Source organism: Oreochromis niloticus, linkage group LG20 (assembly GCF_001858045.2).
Source record: "Oreochromis niloticus isolate F11D_XX linkage group LG20, O_niloticus_UMD_NMBU, whole genome shotgun sequence".
NCBI classification, from domain to species: domain Eukaryota; kingdom Metazoa; phylum Chordata; class Actinopteri; order Cichliformes; family Cichlidae; genus Oreochromis; species Oreochromis niloticus.
The window spans coordinates 14,039,261-14,045,429 of NC_031984.2; positions in this window are offsets into that span (position 1 = coordinate 14,039,261).

Below are 6,169 nucleotides of genomic sequence, written 5' to 3' on the forward strand. Positions count from 1 at the left end.
AACAAAGGGGGGAGGGGGAGAGTGGGTGAGTTCGTTCTTAAAGGTATACTGTCAACTAATTCAATATAATTCAAATGACAAGTTTAATATACTAGGATATATTAGGGACACCTGTTCATCTGCACGTTGATGCAAATATCTAATCACATGGCAGCAGGTCGGTGAAGTTAGACAACCCGATGAAGCATCAGGACAGGGAAGAAACGTTGTTTACGTGAGTTTGAAAGTGGTTGTTGGTGCCAGATGGAGTGGGTGAAGTATTTTCCCTCACAGAATAGTCAAAAAAATATAGAGAAAAAATATAAAGGGAGCATCAATGGTCAGACTGCTTCAAGCTGATAAGAAGGCAGCAGTAACTCAAATAACCACTTGGTTTGCAGAAGAGCATCTCATTATACATTTGCAGATCCTGAAGGGGTTGGGAAGGGAGGAGAAAGGCATCCAGCATAAAAATCTGCCAAGTCAAACACGGAGAGCTACTAACTGTGGTGACCCCTTGTAATTAAGGCAGCAGCCAAAAGTAGCGTTATACATAGGGACATCTCATCCTTAAAGCAGGAGAGCTACAACAAAAGCCATACTGGTCCCATTCCTGTCAACTATGATCAGAAAACCTGATGCTACAATTTGCACCGACTCACCAAAGCTGAACAACAGAGATTGTCTGGATGCTATGGTCAGCATTTGGCATATACAGCATGAAGGCACGGATTCATCCTGCTGTGTATCAGCCAGAGTTATCTGTAATCTCTGGCTCTCTTCCACAGTTTGATTATGTCCCATCTCTCTGCCATTGCACCCAACTGGTTGTAGCAGATGACTGCTACTCCCTGAGCCTGATTTTTTCCGAGGTTTCTTCCTGTTAAAAGGGAATTTTTCCTTCCCACTGTCGCCAAGTGCTTGCTGAAAGGGGTTCGTCTGTTTGCTAGGGTAGTAAGGTCTTTACCTTACAATATACCTTACAATATAAAGTGCCTTGAGCCAACTGCTGTTGTGATTTGGCGCCGTATAAATAAAATGTAATTGAAATGAATATCAGGGATTCAGGATGGTGGTGGTGTAATGGTGTGAGAAATATTTTCTTGGCACACTTTTGGCCCCTTAGTAGAATATATAAAATGCCTTGACATGACTTTTGTTGATATATATAAAATTTTTGAATCTTCCCATTGAACGTTTTTTGTAATTTCCTTCCTCTTTGGAGTTAAAAGAGGACACCCAAACATATGAGATATCAATGGAAAGCCCAGGATGTCGTCTATTAAGTAAATCAGGACTTATAAGTCAAATGATATAGACCACAAACAAATGTCCATTACAGAACTGAACAGAATAGAATTAAACCTGAACTGAAATCATTTCAATTAAATTCAACTGAGGATTGTTTGAGCAACACCATAGCCTACTAAAGTGCTGTTGTTGACAATATCTATCCCTTTATAACCACAGTATACCTTACATCTTATGATGACTGATTCCAGGACAACAGTGCCCAATATCACAAGAGATCAGAAAGATCAAATCTTGAACATAATAGTTTCTTGAGCATAGCAGTAACTTAACTGCACTCAAAGGCCCTTCCCAGTCATTAACTAAAGTAAATAAACAGGAAATGTCTTTAGTTTTAGTCTTTCTAAATTTTGCCAAATTTAGCAATACACCAAGCAAGCAGTGATGCATAATCTTCAATGAGACTGGGGTTGTCTATATAGCTTATGTAGCCATGTAGATTATATACAGTAATCTTAAAAATGCTATGTTTGTGTTGTCACATTTCAGTATAACTGAACTGAATGAACTTGAACCGAACTGAAGAGACAGTTTATTATATTTAACTAAAACTAAACTAAAAACAAACAAGCAGAAAACAGATGTGAAAACAGAAACTAAAACAAAACAAAACTAGAAAAATTTGCATTTCCTGCGAAAATGCAACGTGAAAGCTGTGAGCTGAATCTTTCAGCTGAAAACAGCTGAACAAGCTGAAGTTACCTCAAAACTACTAAAAATACTCTATTCATTTTGGGCATGTTATCTGAGAGCAGGAACTCCGAAAAACCCTTGGAGTTTAAGAGGACTGTAATTGAAATGAACTGTTATTAAAATAACTAGAAGTTACAAAAATAAATGTACCAACCCAACTGTGATCCTGAAAAACATCCATCCAGCTGATAAATCGATAGATGGTTGGATTTCAGCTCTGTCAGAACATCTGACTGACTATAAATTGCATATGATTTAGAGGCTAGCTGCCGCAAGTAACTGTTATAAAGAAAATTTGTACTTTATGACAGATTTTTAAACTTAACCCATAGTCTATGATTCACACATCATGGGAGAAATCATTAACATCTGCTTATTACATTTATTTTATTGAGGTATTTAAAGAAAATCTACCAATATTTGCATGTTTGGGCCTTGAGTATTAATCATGAACATGCAATGCTCAACTTTTTACCCCTAGGTGTCACTGACAGCTACCTGTTTGTCATCAGGCATAGATAACAGTAACATAAAAAGTTCATTTTAAATCACCACTTCCCTTGAAAGACTGCAGCATTTATCAAATGAACAATGATTTGAAGCCATATGAATAAAAATGAGCTGAATAGTGATGTGTTTGAAAGTTTAATGCATGAAAAAATCAAGGGCAATGCTCTAAAAATCTCAAATCTAATTTCCCCTTGTGTGTGAGATCATTTCTGGCATTAAAAATTGGTCCTGAGATAAAACATGAATTGTTAACAGACTGTTAATTATACACTGCGGATTCAACTGGCGGCAGCATTATTTCTGATCTGTCCTCTCGTCTCCTTTGAAGTTAATACAGCAATGCTCCTCCTGAATTTTTCATCTTCTAGACACATAGACACGACTTGATTAGCAGATGCACTGTGGTTTTGATATGTTTTACATAATGCTGCTTTGTGCCAAAGGTGACATATTGTTTTCGTCAGACAGCATTAACAAAAAAAGGTCCTTCACTGTCTGGCGCTGTGTTACAGCAGATTTTAATATCACCAATGAAGTTGCATTCAAAATATATGATAAATGCAGCGTACGTTCACGCTACAGAAGAAGCGTGAACTAAAGTGATGGCTGTTTCAACTTGTTTTGACTTTTTCAAGCTGTTTTGGGGTTGAAATAAAGTCACACATCTTTCTTTAGTGCAATAATACCAGTTGAGAATGAAACCCGAGAAGAAAATACAGCTTTCATTTACTTTGACAAGGCTGCATTGTGCAAGCTCCAGTACCACATTTAGTTTCATCTTTGTACCCTGTCCATGGGCAGCTCACATATAATTGATGTTAGGAGTGAATGATGTAATGTCTGTGAACATGGAAAACAATACCTGAATGTCACACTCTGTGAGTGCAGGAGGAGGCTCAAGACTACAAAACACAAAGCGGAGGACTGAGCTCATTCCAAGGCAAATGTGTTTGTACTCAATCTGAGTTGTTTCTTGGTAATGGATAGATTTTTATATGATTTCTTCTCAAATAAATTCTCAAATAAATGGGAATGTTTATGCAGAAGATTTAACTAACCATTATTTTTTAAGGGTTACCATTTCACTTTCCAATGTGTTGTAATGGGAAACCACTTAAAAATTAGGTAATGGTCATTCAAAGCTTTTCACCTTTACTGTGAGACCAAAATCATGCTGCAGCACTCATACGTTGTGCATTAAATATTTTCCTGCATCACAAATGCCTGCAGCTGCTTGGCAATCTTATGTATTGTCTCCTCATCTGGTATGCATCAGCAGTCACATCCTTCCTGGTTTTAAATCAGGAACTTTTCTTGGCCACCGTGCTTGGCTTGGTCTAAACAAGTGGGTGCAGAAGGCCATAGCGATTACTTAAGCTCTTACTTATTGGCAATCTTCTCAAATGGTGGTTCTCCTTTCACCAGAAATGTAATAGGCTTTGCAGGGGTCACTTCTTCAAATAGCTTTGGAAGCACAAACCTTAGAGGTCCCCTAGGTGTGAGGCGCAGTAAAAGCTGCTGTAGGTAGGCATAATAAAAGGTGTTACTATCCGGTGAAATAAGCCTTTGCCTCGGGGAACTTTCTTGGGTGTTCCAAGAAATGTAAAAAAGACAGGGAGATGGGAGTGGTACAAATGATTACCATGGTACAACTCTGTGATAAGAGTATAGATGTCCACAGGGTTGGTTTTTTTTGTGTTTTTTTTTACTCTGTGTAACGCTACATTAGGTTATGTTTTTATGAATTATAACAGAAGAAAAAAATCTTTAAATATCGACATTTCCCTTGAGAAGTAAAACACCTTTTTACTTACAGATTAACATGGTCTACATAAAATAAAACAGGCAGACCAGGGAGGGCTAAAGAGCTGTGCTGCAAGTATTAAATCCATTTACACAATCTACAACATGCTTTAAATTCCCTTGCCATTTCTTTAGCATGGCCAGGAGTCTGAGCTCAGTGGGTCTGGGTTTGCAGCTCTGCACATTAATGATCATGGGCATTGTAATTTTGCAGAAGTGATTCTATTTAAGTGACATTTAATATTTAATGACCCACTACAGACTGTTAGATATTTAATTAACAAACCAAGCAGAATCCAACATTTTGCTGTAGTTAAACTAAAGCCCGTTGCGCTATGGGGCTGCACCCTCTATCAGCAGACAAGGCTCTTTACAGCAGCCTGGAAAGTCTTTAGGAGACACATGTGGGGAGCTACTTTCACCGCATTATACTTGGGTCCTAATTTCCAATGGTGTAGCCCCCTGCAGAGCTTTAGTGCCCCATCTTTGCTGGTTACTTTAAAGACTTCCTTTCTTCACTTTATCCAGTGGACCTGCAGCAGAGCAATGACAAGAAACATATTGGAATGCACAAGAGAAACATTTTCATTAAGAGGTTTTACAACATTTACAGTTCATTAGCCAGATGTTAGGGTTTGTTTCTGGTGACCGGTATTGTTAGAAGATTCATTTGGGATATTCCGTTTGCATGTACTTATTGATAGGATTCGGGCAGACAAACTGTACTGCTCAGCGTTTTAATCACATTATGTGTTACGATGATTATAGTGACATTTTGTTTAATTACTATTAAAAGATATGCAATCCATCAGCTGACACCATTTCATATTGCTTGTTACTTAGCAAGGGTCACAACAAATACTATCCAACACTCCTATTTAAACAAAAGCAGAGGACAATGTATCACCAAATGGAAAGATAACATTAACTCTAACTGCATTAATGCGTAGCACTGTCACCATCAAATGAACTGAGGGCAGAAAGACGTCACTGCTCTCGATCAAAAAAAATAAACACTTTGTATGAAACTTTAATTCAATATTTCTTGCATAAGAAAGCAAAATTGCCCATTTGGTAGGATAATACAAGGCAGAGGTGCAGTTATTGGGCTTGGGCAATTATCAGTGGCCATAAGTCACCATTCAAACATGCATGAATAAGAAATTACAACAGTGTGGGGTGCAATTAGCTCTCCTAAATCAGTGCGTGTCAGATGACATTATCTCACCGGCTGAGAGCTATTACTGCACTGAGAGTTTCAAGACCCAGAAGAGTCAGTGGGGTCAACTACTGTGGGGGAAAAGATCGTTTGGTCCCTGCTTGTAACATGAAAACATCTCTGTGGAGTCTGAAGCCCTCAAATGTTCTGAAATCTGCAAAGCCTGAGGCATTTAGGATTTCATTTCTGTTAAAACATTGTTAATTACAGGCCTCATTTTAATTGTATAGTATGTTGAATCTGGTACAATGTGTTGGTTTTAGTACAATTTAGAACTGAAACCAGCATATGTGGTTGTTGAAATTGTTGTGGTAATTACCATAAGTGTAAGTAAAGTGCATTTTAACATACATATTACTGCAGGTGCCCACAGGAAATGTGTTTTATGCCATCTTTTTCATTTGTCTGTGGAAGAAAGGCTCCTGCAAAACTTTAATACTTTTGATGGGAATTTTACTTGCCTGCCACTCAGTCTAAAGGTCAGGAGCTGATGGCCATTGTGTAGCTATGTTTTAACAGCTACACAATGGCAACGCATAGCAGGGCAATGCTCTGCAAAGGCGTGACAACAGTCTCTCTCCAGAATAGCTCCCCAACCACTTAGCTCATTTGTTCTGATTTTTAATTATCTTATGTGTGGGTCAGTTCAAGGAT